Genomic DNA, 22,692 nt, shown 5'->3' with positions numbered 1-22,692 from the left:
ATACTTCTGGAATATTTCCCCACATGTAGGCCTGTACTCAATAATTGATGTGCACTTATATTTCTTTTAGCAAGACTAGAAGATAAACAAAATCCGGATCAAATTATCTGTGTAGCTATGGTTTACAAACATTTATTCAGATCCTTTATTTGTGATGTACTTAATTTTGAAATGCCAGACAAAGCATCTCTTATTTATTAGATGATGCTTCCTTCTTACTTCAATTTCAATGAAAATGGAATTAATTAAAATATGTGAAATCGATGCTTTGTTACTGTTTGAGTCCTCTCAGTAAAGCTACCTTAGATGGTCTCTGTGTGGGACAAAGTGAACGTGCTATAGCACTTTGATCAGCTAAAGAGTTTTAATAAACAGAGGAGGTAACATTTCGGTTTGCCATTAAATTGGTGATTTATGGTCACCTGCATTTTGATTATCCTAGAACTAGTACTTTTTATCCTTTCACATTAGCTTTTACTCACTAGGGTGGTTTTTTTTTGGTTTTTAAGGGAGTACTTGGCTTTCAATTTAAATGATCTAGTCCTTGACCAGAGATACTTGAAAAAAACTGTAAATCAGGAAATGTTCCATTTGTACTAACAATAGAAATTACCTCTGATTAAAAAAATATTTGTCACAGTACCAAACCCCACTTCCAAGAGTTTACTGAATAACTTCCCCTAGTTGTAGGACGTCTTTGTTTAAAACTGTGACTGCAATCATATAATTTGTTACTTTTACTGTAATTTATATTATTCTATTATGTGATAATGAACTTAGACTTTCCCTTATGTTGTCATATTTAACATTTTCAGTTTAAGAAGCTATTGCTTTAAAGAGAAAAATTGTACCTAATTTCAACTGTGATATCCACATTTTTAATGAAAAGGGTAATAGACTTTAATCAGTACATCAAGGTACAGCAAAAAAACAAATTTAGCAACATTTCTTTCACCATATACATCAACTTATCTTATACAGTAATACCTTGAAAGTATAATTTTATTAATTACCTCTCTAAGAGTTGCAGGTGCTTCAGACATGCTCTATTGATGAAGGAACATACTACAAGTGCGGTCTACTTTCTAGTCAAATCTCGTGTTTAAGTCCTTGTGGAAATTGGATAAAAAAAAGAATTTGCTGGGTGCTTTGTTAAATGGAGAGCCAGAAGAGGGATGCTCAACAATTTAAAGAGATTAAGGATCATTCCAGAAAGTATAAGTATTTATTTGAAACCTCCAAGTCATATGAAAATAAAAGTTAGAGGAGCAGTCAAAAAAAAATCAAATCTTTGTTTTAACTAAAGAGTTACGATGCAAAACAGTGATGATGATGGCATGCAATGGGGTCCTGCTATTGAAACTGTCATCTTGGCTTTAGAGGTCATCCCAGACTGCAGATGCCAATTCATTCTTTCAATGCCATGCCAAGATAAGTAGTGCTGTGAGGGATTTTTCCAGTGCCCAAGCTCCAGGTTGTCATCCTTCCCCCAGGTACCCACACGGACCCCCTCCCCTATTGCTCCCCCTTTAGGAACTCTTGAGGACAGATCCTCATAGGCTGAAATGGTCCTGTCTTGATGGAGCTACAGTGATTTACACCAGCTGAGTACCTGTCCTCAGCACACACCCTACTGGTGAGCCAGCAAATGTGGGTTATACAGTAGGAATTATCTTTGAAATGAATTTCTAAAACAATGCATTTAACATATGAAAGCCTGGGAACCCAAAATGAAAGTTTTTACATACTTGGCATTCATTTGTAAGTTGGCAGTGACAGCTTTCATCCTACAGAAAACATTTTTTATCTCATGAAAGTTGAAAATAGCTTTGTGCAATACCAGTGCCTCTTGCTAAGATGGGGCTTTTCATCCGTGACCTACTTTGCTTTCTGCACAATACATCTAATGAGTAATAATGACTTCGGAAAGGGCAGCGCTGGAGAAGTCATCGAAGTAACGCCTTAAGATGCTGTCTGCGAAAACATCAAACAGAATATTCTTCATCGGGCTGAATAAGAGAATCTGGTTAAAGCACACACAAGTTTAAGATTTAAACAACACTCGGCTGCTGGGTGAAGGATCTTCACACCAGGCAGCTGTCGCGGCGTGGGGCCGGCGGTCGCGCTGTGCCAGCGCGGCGGTGACGCTGTCAGTGCCCCGGGGGGCCGTGCAGCACACAGGCATCCCTGTGAGCACCGTGACACCCGCCGGCACTGCAGCGCAGGAACCTGTCCCCGCTCAGCTGCCTCAGGGGCAGCAAAAGGCACCCGTGAGACTCTGCATCCTGAGGCCTTTCGGGCTGGGAAGAGACCTGGAGGGAACGATGACTGGAACTGAGCAGGTGGGAGACGGATTAGAGAGACACAGCAGATAAGGGTACAAAGCTCCATCCTCAGTTGCAAAGCTGCTTTGTCTTTTACTGGCCAGTCACTCATCGGCACTCCCCATCTAAATTTGCCCATCTGCTCTTCTGCAGCCCTCCTTTACCTGTCCCACTCTCCAGCTGAGAGCCAGAGCTATGTGACAGCCACCTCCCTCTTTCCTCTGCCATGGGGACAATGCACAGGTCCTGCTTCTTCAGCCCTCATTGGGTCCCTCTGTTTCCTTTCCTTTGCAAACCCCTAGCCCACAAGTTACCCCTCCCACTTACGAAGGATAAAGCTCTGCCACTTCTCACCCTCCCTGTCCCATTTGTACTCCAGCATCCTAGATGATGTTTAGTTTCATTGCAGCAGTCTTAGTTAGACAAAGAATGTAAAATATTACGTTTTTATAGTTACTGCTATTAAAATTCTCCTTTTTATACTGGAGTACTTTGATTTTGAAATTTTTTCAATTATAATTTATTTTGTTCTTCTCAGGTGAGCTGAGAATACTCTTGACAGCAGGGGTATTCCTTGTGAAACTGTTTAGAAGGAAAAGGATTTTATACATCAAAAATGCGTGCAAGTCTCCATTTCAAAAATCCACGCAAGCCACAACACTGTTCCATTTTTCTTTCTTTCTGTCAGCAGACGTCTTTGAGTTTTCACACCAGGCCAACTTTGAATTGTATTTTGCTTCTTTGCCCATGGAGCATAATCAGAAACCTGGGGATATTGCATGAAAAGCACAAAATGCCTCCCTGAACAATGAAGAGTAAATAAAGCAGGCCGAATGCCAGATAGCTGAAAGGAGAGATGAGCTGCAGAAGGAAGATGAGTTGCAAGTTTGCTACTGCAGGCGAGGAGAGGACACAGAGAGGAGTTGTGGCCTCCTCAGCCTTTGACCCTGCCTCAAGAAAGAGTTTCTCGCTTCAGGCGCAGCTCAAGATGAGCGTTGTTTTGGGGGATTCAACATACAGGTGATCAGCAGGTTAGACTTGGGAATAAATTCGATTTCATACCAGTTAGAATAAACCAGTCCTGAGGAAAACTGAAAGCCATGAAAGCCATGCGTACAAGAGAAGAACAGCTGACTTCCCTTACAATATGTCTAGTAGTATAAAGGAATATTAAGATGCCGATATTCTCAACGTTCACAGTAGCTGCAAGGCCCCTTTATAATACTGACATGATCTGAAGGGGCGTTTGTTTAAGTGAAAACCATATCCAGTGCCTTAAGTAGGTCAAGTTCAAAGCCTAGTCAATATTTGAAAAATCTGTGTAAGTTAAAGATGCAATGAGAAAAATTAGCATGTGAGCCCACTAGAGCTTTTCTTCACAACTGCACTTTGCATGGGGAAAATGAGGACAGTACACAATGAATCGGTATTTGTGTCCCAAATACCCAACTCCTTCTCTAATTTTTCCATAAGAAAAAAACAGGAATAATTCAGACGCACTTTTTTTGAGCACTTAGTTGATCGTCCTTTTTTTTTTTTTTAAATTGGGAAATGGAAACTTTGATTTCCCATCATAACTTTGCCAGAAAAATCAAGAGCTAAAAGTGAGCTTTATTTAACGTAATTCCCAAACTTTTACCTTACATCCTAATTACAGTATATTGCTGTAACTTGGAAAAGCTGGATACCAGATATACACACCACAAAATATAGACTATGGATGACAGGAGAAGCCTTTCAAACCAGTAAGTAAAACTGGTTCTTCATTTACAAAAAGCTGAAAGGGAAGAATGATCTAAGTGATGTGGGGGATGGCGGGGCAGGGAAGGAAGGGAAGAAAGGAAGGACAGCTCATGCCAGCTCAGGCCTGTGACATTTAGGCATAGTTTCCCTTACGTTCCTCTTTAGCCAGTGCACTTCCAGAGAGCAGCTCAGAGCAGATGTTGTGAGTCATTTTTTGGCAGAACCTCTGGATGAGCTACATTGGTATTTCAGTTCAGATTAGGAGCGCATTTTAGGAGGAACTATCCCAGTTGTCCCCACTTACAACACTGGTTTTCATGGAAGAGCAACTCTTGGCTTCCAAAGGAAACCAGACTGGGGGAGCCACTCCAGGAGGGCACTCAACATGCTACAACCACAAAAGTACACAGCCTTGGCATGTAGGACTGACCAGGCCTAGTCTGAAGTAAAATACGTTAAACTTGGAGAAGTGGGCCTCAGCACTGACTGTTTTACTCTGTGGCTCCACAATACTTTCTACCATAGGTGCAACTTCTGGCTCTTGGCATGCAGAGAGCCTATGGAGCACCTGTCTCAAGCAGCTGAGTTTACACCCAAAGGTAGCTGGTGTAAACATCCCTCAGTGCAACTTCCAGCTGCAGCTTTTCTGAAAGCCAGCACCATCTGTGCAATGCCTGCCAGGATGCTCTCAGAAGGACATGCTGTTGCAGGGACAAGTCCCAGCAAGCTGAGATTGCCTGTGAACTCTGGCATGTGCAAAAGGTGCGTGATGAGCCACAAACATCTTCCCACCTTGGTCACTATTTAAACTTTCCAGTTTGATAAAAATTAATTTATTGAGTCAGTGCAAAAACTTGTGGGTTAGTCTCCTGATCATAGCAAGCATGTTTCCGGGATTCATCTGGATGCAGAGCTCTTGCTGAGAGGGAGTAACAAAGGGCCTTTGTCAGGAAGAGTTTCTGAAGCAGGATTGAGATTTTCAGATTAATTAATAGAGAGGAAGATGGAAAGAAAGCAAGATGCCATGTGGAAAGGCAGCATAGTTCTTTACTGGATGCTGGTTTGCAAAGCTACACAAAATCTGGATTCTGTGAGGCTAAATTACAAAATTCCCACTGCTGTTAGTGGGGCCAGAATCTGATCCCTGTGAGTCTGGGATTGTTAGCCCAGAGCTTTCCATCAGTATTTGATCCAAGTAAACCAGTTGACTGAAACCAGGCTGAAGTAGAGTTCTGCATTTAAGCCAACAGAAACTCAATAAGATGAACATCAAATTCAAACAATATTACAATATTTATTTATTTCAGATTTACTTTATTCTTACAAGAACTTAATAGGGATTAACTATGCATTTCTGTGTTCAGTTGTAATTTTAGCTGCAACACCAATGCCATACCTGAGTTTAGCCAAGAAAAGGAACCAACCACAAATCATAACAGCAGTTTTCAGCTAACAGTCTTGGTTATGTCTCTAAAAATACTGCAGATATGAGACATGTTAAATAGTACTTTCCTAAGGTACAGAGAAGAAAGAGAACATTACAGAGACACATGAATTTTCTTGTATTTCATATTAACTTTAAAAATATAAGGATTTTGTCAGTGCCACAGCATGAACAATGAGCTACAGTACAAGCAGGGACATGAGTGACAGTCTTTATTTGAGTGTGAAACACATTTCCTTTTTTCCAAAGAAAAACATGGTGTCAGTACAGTTAAATAATTGTACTGTTCTGAAAAGTTCACTGTAGTTTTCCACACACAAATACACACAAGTGCTGTAAGAGAAGAAGTGAATACTAACAAATTGTCTTAGCTGCCTCATACTGATTCCTAGGCAACACTGATGTGCTTCAGTTTTACACTTCACTAAGGATAAACAATGTGGCAAAACATTAAAAGCTATGCAAACATGGTTTCAGGATTTCATCTATGAGATCCTTTTGAAAACTATCTTTTTTTTCTTACATAGTGCCCTCACAAGAGTAAATTTCTCATTACATTTCTGCCAACTGCAGAATTCCAGTCAAGTGAGAAGAAATAATGAGCAACATTACAGCGACCAGAGAAAAGAATACATGAGAAATTCAAAGTATTTCCCACTACCCCTGATGCATAAATATGCACCTTCCAGGAAGAAGAGAGAAAAGGAAGCAAGGATATTATTTTGCTCACACCAACCCTGACCCTACAGCCAAGATGCAGAGACTTGCCCATGTATACAGCTGCCTGTTGCTTGTAAGCCACTCTGGGATGATCATGGTAACATCATATCTCTTCACTGCTTGTTAAATGGAAAAGAGGGACTGAAAATAACAAGAATGCTTTGATGTCATGCAAACATGAGTGTTTGAGTGGTCTATCTCTTTCTTTGGGAGTGGTAGTGTCCTGTGAGCAATCCTTACCTTTGGAAGGCCTATAAATCAGCCCCAAACACCTGAGAGCCATGGAGTGCAGGCAGGGTATCACCTCTTTATGTTATTTTCCCTAGCAGATAAAACTCCTGCATTTTTTTTTGCACTTAAAAGATCTCTGCAGATCACTTGGTCTTTTCCATGTCATGAGAGTATCCTATCTGCCTTCAGAGATACACTCGCAGTGCCCCAGGCTGAAACACTTCTATGCCTGAGCCATTTAGCCTCCAATACTTTGGTTAAAGACCGAATCAGCCATGAATTTGAGACTGTTAAAGTTGTTTAAATTATCCATAAGGTATAAGCAGTGTGTACCTTTCATTGCAAAATTCCTAGATTCTTAGTGTCATTACTAAATATGAATATTTGGCCTAGGTTTATTAAAAGAGCCCTTGGATCTCAAGAAACATTGACATTTGTCTGAGTTTTTATCCTCAGGATGAAATAATAGAATAATATAGGTAGGAAAAGACTTCTGAGATTATTGAGTCCAACCAAAATGTATTATCTCAGAGAGTTTTGACTAAAGAATGACTCAAGAAACCAGTCAGATGATGACTTTGCTTGAGTTTGGAGCAGTTCAGAGAAGGGCTGGAAGACAGGGAGCCTGAAAGGCACATTAAGCAATTATCAGCTGGACGCAGATTGGCAAGTCAGGTCAAATGCAAAGGCTGCAGTAGGATTTTGATTTCAAAACTCAGATGTGGGAAAGAGGACATTAAAGTAGAGTTGAATAGTCACATAAAAACCCAAATCAGGATGTTATTCTCTCTTAGCAGATGGTTTGTTTTCTCACAATACTTCTTGCAGCCAGTTTGACAGTGTACCAGTGCAGAACTAATGCTGTCAGAGCCAACTACGTGTACTGCAACACACAACAAAGTAAGGCACTACTGTGAGAAAGTTTGCCTCAAGGCTATATTTCTAATAGACATTAAGGCCATAAGATGGAAATAAAAATCTATGAAACAAGCACCAAAGAGATGCATTCACACAATGAAAAAAATTAAACTGAGGGCAACATTTTTGGTGCAAGCAAGGGACAGAACCAAATATACTGCACTGAATCAAGTTTCTGGTGATTGTTAGCTTTACCTGGTGGTCTAAGTTAGCTCTGAAATCTTTCTATGAGTCCATTTTTCTAAAGCCACCCATTTCTTCCCTCTCCCTCGCAGGCAGAACTAAGATCTTCTTGATTTGCTCTTTCCACCCTTCCCTTCTCACCCTTCCCCTCATGTCCATAGGAGCCCAGACTTCATTGCTTTGACTGCTTGCAGAATGGCTAGTTTATGGCAGTGACATTATGCTTTTGGGGTTATAGGACAAAGTCCCTGCCCCAAGGAGCTCCCAGAGTGTGGAAGCACAATGCAAGTAATCACGGGAGAGGGAAAACCGTGTGAATGCGCCCAAAGCGGAAAGGAGAAGAGGAAAGCTCCCCAGGGCCCAGTAGAAGGGCTGTATATTGGTAGGACAGATGTTTATTTCTTCCCTCTCCTCTCCTTTCTCTCACATGCACACAAACATGCTCATTTAATCATTGCAGGCAAACACAAGCATAGGCTTTCTTGTAGGACCAAATAGAAAGAAGAGGCTGATTATGAGGATGCTATTGCTATACCTTCAGATACAGCAAAGGGAATACTGAGAGCTGCTGGAAAAATAAATTGCTTTTTTGCATCAAAGTTCTGTTATATTGAAAATGTCCCACTGTGCGAATTCCTCTGTGAAAAGAAAGCAAGAAGAACTGAATTTGGAATTAGTTCTGGTAAACTGTAAAGAACTGGGGCTTTCCAGAATTCAAGTGCTGAGACGGATTGTGCAGTGAGAAGGATTACATTAAAAAAAAAAAAAAGGCAAAAAAAGCCAAGAAACCCACTTTCAATCTAACACATTTCAATTACTGAAATTATTTAGTATTGGACCTTAATTTCTTTAAGCTTCTTACTTTGACACGAAGTTTCTGAACATGGAAAGATTTAGAGCATATGGAGTTCCTCCTGCAATGACTGTGTGTTCATTGGTATGTAATCCAGGAGGGAGATTTCCATGCTACCTTATCACTGGGAAATCCATTGGAAAAGAACCATTTTTCAGACCTAACTCTCTGCAGCAGAAGTGAGATCAGTCTGTATGTACATATTTTGAGGCTGTAGTTAATGAGCAGAATTAATTGCATTAGTCTTGTAAAGGCCTCATCTTTCCCAACCTTGAATTCACACTTTAATGATATTTTATGATGTGAAGTTTTCTGATCTTGAATAGCACTGCACTTAAAAAACCTCCTCCTATTATCACTCTCTCTGTCGGAGAATAACTAGATGCTCCAAACAGTTTTGCCAGGGATAACAAATTGGGGAAGCGATGAAAAAAATAAATTATCAGTACGGGTGTCACTTTGCCTTCTTGATCAGGTCCCTGTAATGAAAGAGCTGTTGGGATTCTGTGCTCATACAAACCCAGGCAACTTAACATTTCCTTAGGAAGCAGAGCCCAGTATAAATGGTACGGGTTCAAGAAAGAAGCCAGATAAGGAAACTACTCATGCCTGGCTGGGTTCCCGGCTGTGAGGATCTTCCCTGTGGTGGTGGGCTGTGGCTGAACAGCAAGCTGACACCCGACTGGTGGGATCCACACTTAGTGTGAGCCTTTGTTCTGCCTATTCCCTCATCCTGCTTACAAGCAGACAGCAACATCACTGTGCTTAGCAGAAACAACTGGCATGGCAGATCCATCCTGATTACTCACAGATTTCTGCCTAAGAGGAAGATGTTTGCTATTATTGTACAGTAATTCAGTGTTTTGAAATTCAAGTTCTTTGAGGGTAAAGTGCTTCCAGCTCAGATCTTTGTTCTGACCCTTTTTTGGAAGTTACCTATCTAAGGAGCCCTGTCAGGCTGGGTGCGTATTAGACCACACTTCAGTGTAGTATTTGGAAAATCCACCATGTGTACAGCTCTTTGAGTGTAAGTGGTTTGCTAAATCATGGTAAATCATGTGGTTCTCACCCCCAGAGCTCCAGGTGAAGCTCCAGAAGGAAAAGAAGATGGTGACAAGGCCACCCTGGATGGAGGCTTGAGCAACCTGATCCAGTTGAGGGTGTCCCTGCCTGTGGCAAGGAGGTTGTAACTAGGTGAACTTGAGGTTCCCTTGCAACACAAACCATTCTGTGATTCTATGATTTTATGACAAAACAGAGCTCCTTGCTTTCCCTGGTGACCTTGCAGGACTGCTGAACATCTTTTTGTTCCAAGGAAAAGATGCGCAGTCTTTTCAGCCAGCTGTCAATTCATTAGAGGATGGCTCCAGGTGGCAGCCCTCTGCCTCACATCATGAGGAGGGGGAGGACGGTGCAGAGCAGTCATTCTGCCCACAACCCACCAAAGGATGGAAGAAGATGGCTGCAGAGAGCTGACTGCTTCTGCTGCTACTGTCCCAGCATGACACCAACTCATCTGCAAGCCATCCAGGAAGAGGAAGCATGCAGATGGGTGTCCCAGAAGGCTCCTGTCCGCGTGGCTGCCTAGTGCTTGCATTGCTTAGCAGGTCTCATCAACCATCTCTAGGCTGAAGATGGGGAGGATCCCCTTGTCCTTTTGCTTATAAGCTGCTAATTTGCTCTGTTAAAAGATATTTCAGGCTTGGACTACAGCCAAGACAAAACATAATTTTCTGGACCTTATGATTTGAGATCAAGCATACCCTGAGCACAGAAGAACAGATGATGGTCAAGGATGTGGTGAAAGAGGAATGCTGGCAGAGAGCGAGGAAGAAAGTCCAACTGCAGCTTGGGCAAAAGCAAAAAGAAAAAGCACGGCAGGCTCCTGTCAGCCAGGCCTGCAGAGCACCAGCAGGGAGAAGAGCATGTTTCACAGCTCTGAAAAACCATGTCCCTTCTGTCTGGAAATATCAGTGCATCTCCTCGCTGCAGCACAGAGATCAATTTCAGAGAGGCATCCCAGTATCTCACAGTATCAAACATTTTGTTGAGATATTTTTGCTTTTTATGGGTTACTGGAGAAGTTAAAATCTTCACCTGAGCTCAAAACCATCTGGAAACAGAGGGGAAAAAACAAGCGAAGTTCCAGCTGCATTTTTTTCTGTATCTGCAAACAAAGTGTTCCAAGGAAAATGAAGATGCGAGAAAAGTTCTGCTCACTATTGACAGTAGAAGCCTCTGAGGCATTTCAGGTGCTTTATCGCTTTCAATTAACTCAAGCAGGGAAACTTAACAATAAAACTGTGGTATGGAAATGTTAAAAGTGCCAATCTCCACATAAAAATGAGCAGGAGAGAAATCAACACAGCAAGGCATATGGGGAACTCACATAAGCTTGCTGTTCCTGTTGCAATGCTTGTTCTAACCAGATGAGGATGAAACAAAAACATGCCTTTAAACCGTAAACTGGAGAGTTGAAATTTATTTGCAATTTACTTGCAAATAAATCAGTAATCTTCATAAAGATGTCAAATGAACTTAGAGCATGCTGCTAAAAATGACTCAAGATACCAAAGGTGTCAATGGCAGCGCTGGGTGCTTTGAGGTATCAGTGAATGCAAAGCTGTCTCCACAAACACCTGCCTCTCTCTGCTGGCTTTATAGGGCTCTTGCATAGTTCAGGAGTGCTTCACTATAAAATGGTAAATGAGGTGCCTCTGACAAATGAATAGAACCCTTCTCCAAAAGCAATACATTCAATATAGGAAGTAGGAATAGGGGTAGAAAACAATGTCTGCCTGTATTTATGGGACACATTAGCTGAAAACCAACCAAAACCAGATCCAGAATGCAGATAATATTTTTTTCCAGCACAAATGCAGGATTTGGAAATTGAATACAAACCTGGAAGAAATGGGGTAGCTGCAAATACACTCTCTAGAAGAGTGTTCTCCATACTTTCCAATGTGCTCTGTAAAAATTTGTGAAGTGCCTTTCCTGCCCACTTAGAAACAATCCTGGAGAACCTCGAAGGAACATTTTGCCCCGGTCCAGGTGTTGGTTGACAGCCAGCTGAACGTGAGGCAGCAGTGTGCTCAGGTGGCCAAGAAGGCCAATGGTATCCTGGCTTCTATCAGGAATAGTGTGTCAGCAGGACTAGGGCAGTGACTGTCCCTCTGTACTCGGTACTGGTGAGGTCAGATGTCAAGCACTGTGTCCAGTTTCGCGCCCATCACTGCAAGGAGGACATCGAGGTGCTGTAGCATGTCCAGAGAAGGGCAATGGAGCTGGTGAAGGATCTAGAAAACATGTCTTATGAGGAGCGGCTGAGGGATCTGGGGTTGTTTAGTCTGGAGAAAAGGAGGCTCTGGGGGGACCTTATTGCTCTCTAAAACTACCTGAGAGGAGGTTGTAGTGAGGTGGGGAGTGGCTTCTGCTGCCATGTCTCAGGTGAAAGGACAAGAGGAAATGGCCCTAAGCTGAGCCAAGGGAGGTTCAGATTAGAAATGAGGAAAAAACTTCTTGTTGAGAGAGTGGTTGGGCATTGGAATAAATTGCCCAGGGAGGTGGTGCAGTCACTGTTTCTGGAAGTGTTCAAGAGGTGCCTGTATGTGGCACTTGGGGATACGGTTTAGGGGTGCTTATAGTGGTGCTGGGTTGACGGTTGAACTAGATGATCTTGAAGTCCCTTTGCAGGGTTGATGACTTGTGGCCCAACCGGAACAGTCTGTTCCCGAAGGATTGCACCCTGTGTAAAGGACCCACACTGGAGCAGTTTGTGAAGAACTGCATCCTGTGTGAAGGACTTCTTTCGCAGAAGTTCATGAAGGACTCTCTCCTGCAGGAAACATCCCACGCTGGAGCAGGGGAAGAGTGTTAGGACTCCTCCACCTGAGGAGAAGGGAGCAATGTGTGATGAACTGACTGTAAACACCATCTTCTGTTCCACTGTGCCACTGATGGGAAGGAGGCAGACAATTCCAGACAGAAGTTAACCCTGGAAAGATGGGAGGGTGGGGGGAAGGTGTTTTTAAGATTTGGTTTTCTTTCTCATTATCCTATTCTTATTTACTTAGTATTAAATATAATTAATTTTTCCCCAAGCTTTGCCTGTGACAAAAATTAGGGAGTGATCTGTCCCTCTCCCTATTGACCCACAAGCCTCTCATTATATTTTCTCTCTCATGTCCAGCTGAGGAGGGAGAGATATAGAATGGCCTTGGTGAGTACTTGGCATTTAGCCACAGTCAGCCCACCACAACTTTCTTATTTGGCATGAGAGCAGATGGGTGGAACAAAATCTGGTATGGAACCAAAGGCTCTTGTCCCTCTTCTTCCCAGAACTGGTGTTGTCAGCACCGCTGTTCCAGACATACTGACACAAGTAAGAAGCCTGATTGTGCTTTCAGACCCTTGAAAATCTTTACAATAGTATTCATTTCTTGTGGCTTTCTCGATAAGATAAAATACCAAGGACAAGTCAAACAGCAAAGCATGAACTATTTTATTTCTCCCCACTTTCTATTACTAAAAGAGCATGAGAAACACTTGAGGGCAGTTTGCAGAGTGCATCTACCATCCAATATGACAAGTAGGTTAATTGGAATGAAGGAAATGTGACCCTTGACTACAACTGCCCCTTAAGGGTATTGAGTTTAATGTTGTTGTTATTGTGTTCTGCAACATTGTGAGGCAAAACACAGTGACGGGCTCTTCTCAAGCACAGGAGCTGTTCTTAACAAATGGAGCTGCACCGAGTGACTTGGATTAAATTTGACTAAATCTTGCCTCGAGAAATCTTTCCCTAGAAAATCCTGTAGCACTCACAAATATTTTAGGAGCGACAATGCCGGGTGTCCAGCTCAGCGGAAAAGCACATGGGCTATAAGGTTGCAATATGATATGCATCTTGAAAGCAGCAGAATGTGCAGATCACCTGCCATTTCTGTTGCTGGCTGTGCGTGCAAAGGAATCAACTCAGTGCCATTGTGTGAATGTGGAGGGGGCAAAATAGTTGTCTTTGTTTCCTTCTTTCTTTTTTTTTTTTTCAAAGAGGGAGAAGGCATTGCAAGAAAATATGTGCAAATTAATGTTAAAGAATGGTGATTTTTCTGAATGTTCTGCTCTGTTGAATGCAAGATAGTCTCTATGGAAATTCAGACAGTAAGAGCTGGGGCTATACACATTCAAATTTGAGTTGACCTCCTTACAGTTCGGTGTTAAAAGCTGTTACTAACATGGCTACAACTTTTGTAAACTGGCCTATAAGTTTCTATGGGACTGTTCCATGGAATCAGATTTTGAAGAAGGAACTGAGTTGTACTCACAGCACTGGGATTTTCTCCATGCCTAACTGGGAGCATGTGGAGATGCCAGTAGGCATGGGGCAGATTTTGCTTCCTGGCTGATGTCTCCTCCTTCCCTCCCCTCTTGCCCCCATGCCACACCAGACGGAGGAGGGCTGCATTGACACAGGACAATGGTGGGTGGTGGGATCCTGCTGCTTTTGCCTCAAGACCTGAGCAAAATTGACTTGATCATCTCACTGAGGCCTGCCTGCTCTTGGATGCGCCTTGAAGACCACTGGGAATCAGGTCCCAGCTCTCCTGCCTGGAAATATCTTCCTGAGGCAAAGGGTCTGGGTAAAGGCACAGCTGTGAACAGAAAGGTCACATGCAAGGCCATGATACTCCCACGGAAAGCCCAAAGAGTGGGAAATGGTAAGAAAGGCAGAATTGGCAAGAACTGGCAAGCAGAATAGAGAAAAATGTGGCCCTGAAGTCGGCTGGGATGTATATACCAGCTAGATCTGGAAGTGCTAGAAGGTTTTTTTTCTAGGCAAAGGCTATTTTTAGTTGGGGTGATGTGAAAGGTAGTAGGGTGTGAAATAAAGATATAAGGTTTCAAGAGTAAGCTGTAGGCAAAGCTGAAAAATATGTTGCAAATAGAAATCAATCTACCTCGTCCATTTTTTTATACATTGTACCTGCTGTAGTAACCCTTAACTGAAACTGGGGAAAAAAATTGCTCATCCCTGCATAGGAGATACCAAGAAAAAAGACAGAAAGGAATTCCCTCTGAAATAAGCATACTCATAAAGACTTGGGAGCTGGACTTCAAAAGAGAAACATTGTCCTTCTGCCTCTCTTTTTCCTAAAACATGATTAACCCAAAACACACGTTCACATATTAGGTGTACTTCCACCTTACATAGAATTTGTTCCATAGCTTCAGTTGTACATGTGTCACTGACTTCACTGCGAGCAGAATTGGTACCTTGCCTTGCACTATCTGAAAAATAAGCAATAAAACCATAAATGTTCCATAGAGCTAAATCTGTTCTCTGGCAGCAAAGAAAGGTTTCAAAACTCTTCAATAGGTGAATTATTAAATGAGATGAAAGTATTTTTCTAACTGTGCTAGAGGTTGACCTGTGATCTGGCGAACAGTGATTTGAATATTTTGAATTATCTGAACACTTTTTACATCTTTTTTGCATTTCTTTGGGATTCATAAGCCAGCGTGTTGAAGGGTGCAATTGCAGGGGAATATTAGCAAAAGCACCAAGGGCACCCAGACACTTACTGCCTCTTGAGATCTTCTTGGAGATGCCTGCCTTACATCTATGTAGATGTCGGGAAACAGAGCAGTGGTGGTTGGTTTTGATACCTCCACAGAAGACACTGAGTTTAAAGGCACAGTCCAATAAGCTGTTGCTGTTGTTGGTGTGGGTTTCCTGTTCAGCCCTGCTGTAGCTGCTCGTTGCTCCTTTCCTGGCTGCTGGTCTCCCCTGAGGTGCACCAGCTCAGCTCAGCTGGTGTGGCTTTGCCAGGTCACTCTCTGCATGAGTGATCTGTTGAATGATCTCTTTTGCCTTTATGGAGAACAAAACCTTAAAAACCCTAGGGCTTTTAAACCTGAGGGTTAATGACATCAGAGGAATGATTAAACCAGCAGAATTAATTTGGCAGCAATACCGGACAGTGACTGGAGTAAAATAATGACTGAACTTGGATTGCCAGCCCTCCACTCAGTTTGTCTGTCTGGGTTCCTACATATTGTGGATACTACTTCTGAACTAGTTCTTGAATCTGTTTCTGCATGTGCCTTAGCATTGGTTTGTAAAGGCATCTCTGGGAGCTTTACTACCTTGCTGTTCCAAGAAGCGCTTTTTTTTGTTTGTTTGTTTGTTTGATGTTTGCAGCATACCAAGTGACTGGGGGAGAAAAAGAGCAAAATAAACTGACTTTTTGCTGGTACATGAAGAAAGAAGAAAGGAAAGAAAAGTTATTGTTCTTAGATAGACCTGGAAGTTATAGCATTGCACAGATAAAGAAATACTTGGAAACACATTAGCACTATGATATTCCAGCTGGGACATGGAAATAACTTGTCTTGTTGGTGTTCATTTTCAGACAACAGAAATGAAATCATGTCTCCAGCATGGAAAGGTCAGCCAACAAGATTTTGTTAAATTCATCAAACTATGCTCCCCACTGAGTAGCTATCACTGGTGTGCACTAAAGTAACACAGGGGCTGATGGTGTTTTCACCCAAACAACACAATGTGGCCAAAATAGGAGCTGGAAAAAAATGCATTGATCTTTTTATTTCCTTCATACTGAAATGTAGGATTCCCTGGATGAAACTTAGCACATATCTTTCTTTCCTCCCCCATCTTTTATCTGGCAAAATAGCACTTAATAGCTTTAGAAAGAAATCACTGTTCCAGCCAGCATCACCTGGCAGTAACAAGATGCAAGAAAGTTCTCCAAGTTTTGAGCTCAATATTTTTAATGAGCAATAAAATATAAGTCAATTTGACTGTTCTCCTGAAACCAAGAAAAAAAGTCATTCCCTAGAAAATTGTGTAAGGAGATCCTCACACATTTTGAAACTGGTTCAAAGCTGCAACCATAATTGTCGCAGCATCCACAGATTAGATGACATTTACAACAGTTTTTAATTAAATTTACTTAATTTAGATATTTATCATCCAGAATCCATTGGCACACTTTCTTCCATCTTCTTTAAAGGTTAAATGAGCAATATGTGTAATGAGGTCTTTAAGGGAATACAAATTGTGTCAGCATCGAATTATCATGAAAGCCGGTACTGCACTGGAGGACTTGTCGAACACCGGCAGAGGGGAAGGTGCCTCCTGCTCACTCTGCTGACACCAGAGTGCAGTGTATGACCTTCACACCGGCAGCTCCTGCCCAGGTTGAAGGCTGTGGTGTGATCACAGCAGAGAGTTATCTGGCTGCAGGATCTGTTCACAGCTCCAGCCTCTCATGAACGCCACTCTTATGGCTGCTTCCAAAGGTCTGAAATAGATCGTGAGGTAGCAGCTGAGGAATATTTTCTTAAAGATTCATCAGGAGACACTGAGCTGCGACAAGACCTTCTGAAGTGTGGCAAAGTGGCAGGAATGAAAAAGTAGTGCAAGCACAGCTGGGAGACCCTTTGCATCTCTGGAATAGCTGAAATGCTTTGCTGAAGTTGGATTTGGGGTGAGGAGAGCAAGGAAAATAATGTCTCTCTTCATCCCCAAGATGAGCACCCATGCCCTTCTTCCTTTACATTAGAGGTGCACTCTCCATCTTCATCAACTGTGCTATTCAGCATAGCACCACTGCACCTTTTAAAAAATCTATGGTGAAGCATGTTTTGGAAGGAACATTATCACAAGCCAGCACAAAGCAGAATGAAATGCACTATGAAAAGGGCAATTACAGTGAAACTACATATGAGAGCTGCAGATGGACGCAATATGTAGTTGAATGACTAACAAGGAAACACAGTAGATGGCCTCCTAACAGCACACAGACCATATGGTATAGCAAAACTTGGGGAATTATTCTCATCAACGTGGCAAGTTTTATAAACGCCAAGGTAAAAAAAACACATAAGCTCTTTTGAAAATCCCAGAAAGTATCTCATCTCAAACTGACAGATTTCTTCAAAGCTAGCCTTATGGGCTCAGATAATTCAGTGCTGAATATGGTGAGAATAAGATAGGACAGAAGAAAAGACTCCAGTGGAAGTCCACACAAGTTGGTAGAACTCAAATGCAGCATCACTGAATTCACTAAATCTGGCATTAGCACTGGTTAGATGTTGGCCAAGTTATCCTCACATTAGTTTTTACTTCTTTGAACAATTTGGTGTTAATAAATTGCATCTAATAACACTGAATACTCAATTACCCTACATGCTAGAAATAATCAGCCCCGATTCTTTCTGTCCAATAGTGTATTGCAATTGTGCAAGAATGGTATTCACCATAGGTAACTCATATTTAAATGTACCAGTTTTTGCAAACAACTACTCAGATAAACTGTGCTGTCAGATACTGGGAAAAATGGAACTGAATATGGGAGAACTAGTGGCAAAGAATGACTGGGAAAAAGGAACTCAGTGGTGAACTTCCTTTTGCATTATCCAATCAGCATTATTATTTTAGTTGTTGTTATTTAATATCAGCTGGTGGTTGATCAACTGATGGTTTTTCTGTGTCCTCCAGCACAGAATATCTAAAGGGATACATGGTTACCCATTTGATTCAGATGCCTCTACTTTGACTTGCAAGATAATTACTTTGCGTCCTGACCCTACCTCTGCCAGCCTTTGAGTGTTGCTGTCTCACGGTGGAGTTCTCAGGTTTGTAGATTCTTGTTAAAAATCGTGATTAAAGGTAAAAACTGTATCCTTGTGATAGGTTCAGCAATGGTACCAAGCCTTCAGTCTTTGCTCAGTCTGTCAGTTGTCTTTGGCAGTGTCAAAACCACTGCTCCGAAGTCTGAGGTCCTGAGCTCATCATGCCTGTCTTATTTGATCTTGATTATTTTAAACAATCTGAAAAGACCCTGGGAAATGGAAACATGACATTTATTATTTTGCAGAATGAAGGATTTTATGTTCTAGCGTGTTTTTGGCAAAATGGAGTGAGGATTTAGCAGACAGCTCTTAAGCAATATGCTACCTTATTTCTTTCTGTCCAAACCGTAAGCTATATGACAGCTGCCTTTCTAATGAGAAAAATGCAGTAATCATTACTTGCATGTAGGGGCTGGCAACAGTTGTTTGAATTTCTGGTGAGCATAACTCTCTAATCTGTTTTTCTTGCAGGAGTTTACATACAGTTTCTGAAGTTTGCATTGTTAGTCATACCTATATTTAGAAGTTTCATTAGTGATGACTAAAGAGAAGTAGAAAAAAATAAAGAGAAAAGCTATGACTGTAAAGCTCAGTAGTGGTGAGAAAAAAATGATACCCTCAATTTCACTCGGTGGCAATGTGTGTCTTGAATTCAAATTGGAATTAATGTAGGCAGTCAAAAATGTTTTTAAAATAATTGACAGTGCAGAGAAACTAATTTATAAGATTATTTTTATACACTGACTTGCTTTAATTGCTATAAGTGCTTTCTTTCCCCAGTTCAAAAGGTGGTAGGGGTAGCTTTAGGCAAATGTATTCAGCTATTTATTTTAAGAAAAGAGCTCTGACTGCATTTGCCAGGTAGAAGGGGCAGATGGAATACTGGTTTAACTTTCCGTCAGAGAAGGGATAGTAAGTCACAGAATCATAGAATGGAATCATAGAAAGGTTGGGAAAGACCTCCCAGATCATATTGAGTCAGGTTGCAGGCAACATGGCATGGCCAGGGTTGGTTGGCCTGAGTTCCAGCTCCTTAGGAGAAATCTATTGCCCCCTACAGCAAACTGCCTGTGCCCATTTTTGCCTTCCCTTGCCCAGCGAGGACAGCATGCTGGTCCTATGGCGTGATGGTCTCCTGTGAAGAGCTGTGACCCTCCCAAATAAGTAAAACATGGATGGTTTAAGAAAAAGATGCAAAAATCTCTCTTACAGCCTGACAGTCTTCATGTGAGGTGTGTGGTGTTTCATATTAATAAAGTGTACAGAGTAGGCTTTTGTGCAGAAACAAACCAAATTTGAAGAGAATAAAAAAATTACTTTGAAAAGATGGGAACAGGCAAGGAGAAGAAAGAAAAATACTTTGAAAAATACTATATTTTCTTCATCTGTATCTTAGGAACATCATAGGTAATTGTAGTTAGCGTGTGGATTACATAAGACATTTGGGCTAATTCTGTCCTCGTCTTCATTAGAATGCTGCCCTTTAACTTATTCTGTGAAAGTGAAAACGCAAAGTTTTGACCAATTTCCTAAAAAAGAGTTCCCCCAATTTCTACATTATTTTAAGGGCAAGATACTGCCCAGAATTACTTCAGTCAGTTGGATGCTACAAGGTCACTCCTCGACATATTTCACAAGGAAAGATTAATTTATAGTTGGTGTAAATTAGTGCAGCTTCAGTGAAGTCAATTGAATTACTCTTGTTCAGTTCAGGTCTTGTAGTCAGATTGCCTCTGGAATATGAAGTATATCTTGTCTACTATCAGCTGAGAAGCTAATTTAATCTTTCTCAGTGATAAAGAAGAGGGGCCAATCCTTCCTTCCAAAAGGTAAGAAAAATGAATATGCCTTTTAGAGAAACACTGAGGAACATTTAAATGAAAGTCCTGCAGAAAGTGTCATGTCACTGATACAAGAAAAAAAGGCATCTACTCAGAGAATCGATACCCTAGAGACCCATAAGAGGAGATGGAAGTGGTGGCCAGATGTAGGGCAGGAATATCTGGCACTGGGCTGCAGTCACAGAGAAGAGATGAAAGCGGGGCCATTGACTCCTCTCTGGACAGAGAACTTCCAACAAGGGGAGCTCAGGAGACTGCTATTGTGATTCTTAATGTGCTGGCACACAATAGTGCAAGATCCATTTACCTTGTTTTGACCCAGGAAAATATTTTTAGAAGGACGTGCTGCCAGCATCATTGGTGATTTGCTCATGCAGCTAGGACAGTTTTCAACCACCCTTCTCATAGCTGAGGATGCTGAGTAGACTTGCAGAAATCCACGATTTGAGTGAGGTGTTTGAAAATTAGCCTCTGCAGGTAAGTTACTTTACTGAAATATCTCTATTGCACATTTATCAAAGCACCTGTAGATAGGAGCACTCATTATATCCACTTACCCATCAAGAAATGCAGCTAATTAAAGCGGAACCAAAAGGCAGCATATGTGTGTGCACACAAATCCAGACTCACATGGATGGTGCAAAATCCCAGTTTTGGATGTATTTTGGTATTCTAATAGAAAAATTATCATTCTGGGGCACATGAATACTTTCCAGAATATTTTCCTAATCAGCTCAGATTTCCCGAGTATTAGGCTTCAGTATAATATCAGAGTTACTCACCAAGTGCTCTTTGGGAGGGCTGTGTGGCAATATCATAGAAGGAAAATATTTTCCCTCTACATTAAAAATAACAATGTTGTCTGGAGGTTATGAATTACTTCTGATTTTTTAACATTTATTTCCCTGACTGGAAAATGAAATAGCTCCTCATTATACTTTAGCATGTAACTTCAGGGGGAAAAAAAGGAGCATTTGCCTGTATTTTGAAAAGGCTTTAAGACTACCACAGTATGCTGCCTTTTCCAGGAAAGGGTACACAAAATAAAAAAATCAAAGAGAAGAAGATGCTAGAAATTATTTCCTAACATCTAGCCCATCTGCAGGAAGCACAGAGTGGGCCAAAGCGGTTTTCTGTTTTTTCATGAAGAAAAATCTTGTTATTGTTAATTAGAATCAAATGTCTGTGTTTTGATATGATACATTGCCATTTAACAAAGGAAGAAGTTTAGTGAAATCTGCTCCCAAAGAAAAAATTCTGAGCAGGAATTTAATGCCAATATCAAAGTTGCGTCAGAACGCTTATGGTCAGAAGTATTTATTTCTTGTGAAGATGCTGTAGGGTGTTGCCAGTGTTGATGAATTTCAGATTTTGATTTTGAGATCCAAGCACTGACTAATAAAATAGATAACAGCTGTCTGTGTAAGTATGCAGACTACCATTACCGTTCATTTCTTCAAGGTGGAAGTATTTTCCCAGTAAGTTTCAAAAATCTCCTTAAAATACAGTTCTACGGAGAAAAAAACATTACTTTTATGCTGACATTCTGGGGTTTCTGTCATCACAATGACAAGTAGCTCAAATGTGCTCTGTTTTCTGGCAGACGAACAAGGTTTTAACTGCCAGCCTGGACAGGGAAGAAGCTGGTGGCAGTGGGAGGATTCCTTGGTCATTCCTGGGGTCAGTGGCACATGTGACTGCTGTAAAATGTACTTTTGCCCCAGCATGAAGCAAGGAAAAAAGAATTCTCCACTCATTTTCTGGTAACTTCTCGGATTTCTGCCTTTGTATTTCTGTTCTATGCTGTTTCCATGCAACATAGGATTCAACAACCTGGCAAGTTGTTGCTATCGAGAAAACAATCCATTTTTCTGCAAAGCCACTGGGTCAATGTCTTTTGCTCAGCTATTGGTGACTGGCTATGTTTTTTCACAGACATTTAGAAAGAGATACTTCTTTTGAAGGATCTTTTTCTCATTTAGTGATTTAAAAAAAAAAAATCTTTTCATATTTAATTCTATTTCCAATTCACATCACCTGATTTAACCACACACCATGTGCCAAAATGTCACCTTACACTGCACTGCTAAAATAAAGAGGGTGAAAACTCAAACCTACCCTGCTGAGATTGTCTGAGTGTATCCCTCTCAATAACATGAGACCCCCATCAAAGCAAACCATGCAAAACACCAGCAGTGCTACCCTTGCTAGACTTGGAGAGTTCATTTAGTCTCCAACAGACAAGACCACCTCAGAGTACACACCAATATGTGACAGGATACTAAAAATGGACTTACTAGCCAGAAGCCTAAAGTGCTCCTCAGGAAAAAAAAAAAAAAAAAAAAAAAAAGACACAAAAAATGGTCTCCCAAGAGACAGAAAAACTCATCACACCTCAAGAGAAATCAAATATTTAAAGAGGCTGTGTCAACCTGAGTGCCTGCTCCTCCTGAGGATGCCTCTAGGACTAGACCTTCTTTTCCATTTTCTTTGAAAAAGGAGAAATTAAAACACAACTTGATAACAAAGTCAAAGCATGGGATGCCTCAGCATTGACTCCTGCCCCTCAAGCATTCCCCACAGCCTGTTGTGCAGCCCCCCTTGCAGCACCGTGCTGGGTGCCAGGCAGGGTGGTGGGGTGGGCTGGAGGCACAGGAGGGGTGGCAGTGGCCAGGGCCACCACGCAGAGCTACACAGCAGACGTGCTGGATCACAGGGCCCTGCGTGCCAGCCATCTCGGCAGACAGGTACTCACCAGTGGTGCCTCCTCTCCTG

At 41.6% G+C, this 22,692-nt stretch overlaps 1 long non-coding RNA gene across 1 annotated transcript in view; it reads right to left on the bottom strand.

Annotated features, from left to right (window-relative positions):
- Positions 1–2,171, bottom strand: part of LOC114062893 — a 7,256-nt gene extending 5,085 nt beyond the window's left edge. Inside the window, exon 1 of the long non-coding RNA XR_003572470.1 lies at positions 1,749–2,171. This is a non-coding gene — a long non-coding RNA (uncharacterized LOC114062893). The remainder of the gene's footprint in view (positions 1–1,748) is intronic.
- Between the last annotated feature and the right edge of the window lie 20,521 nt (positions 2,172–22,692).

Source organism: Empidonax traillii, unplaced genomic scaffold (assembly GCF_003031625.1).
Source record: "Empidonax traillii isolate 1590-97213 ecotype Southwest subspecies unplaced genomic scaffold, ASM303162v1 scaffold443:size705114, whole genome shotgun sequence".
In the NCBI taxonomy this organism is placed as follows: domain Eukaryota; kingdom Metazoa; phylum Chordata; class Aves; order Passeriformes; family Tyrannidae; genus Empidonax; species Empidonax traillii.
Note: the sequence above shows the minus strand (reverse complement) of the source record. Positions and strands in the feature narration are given on the sequence as shown.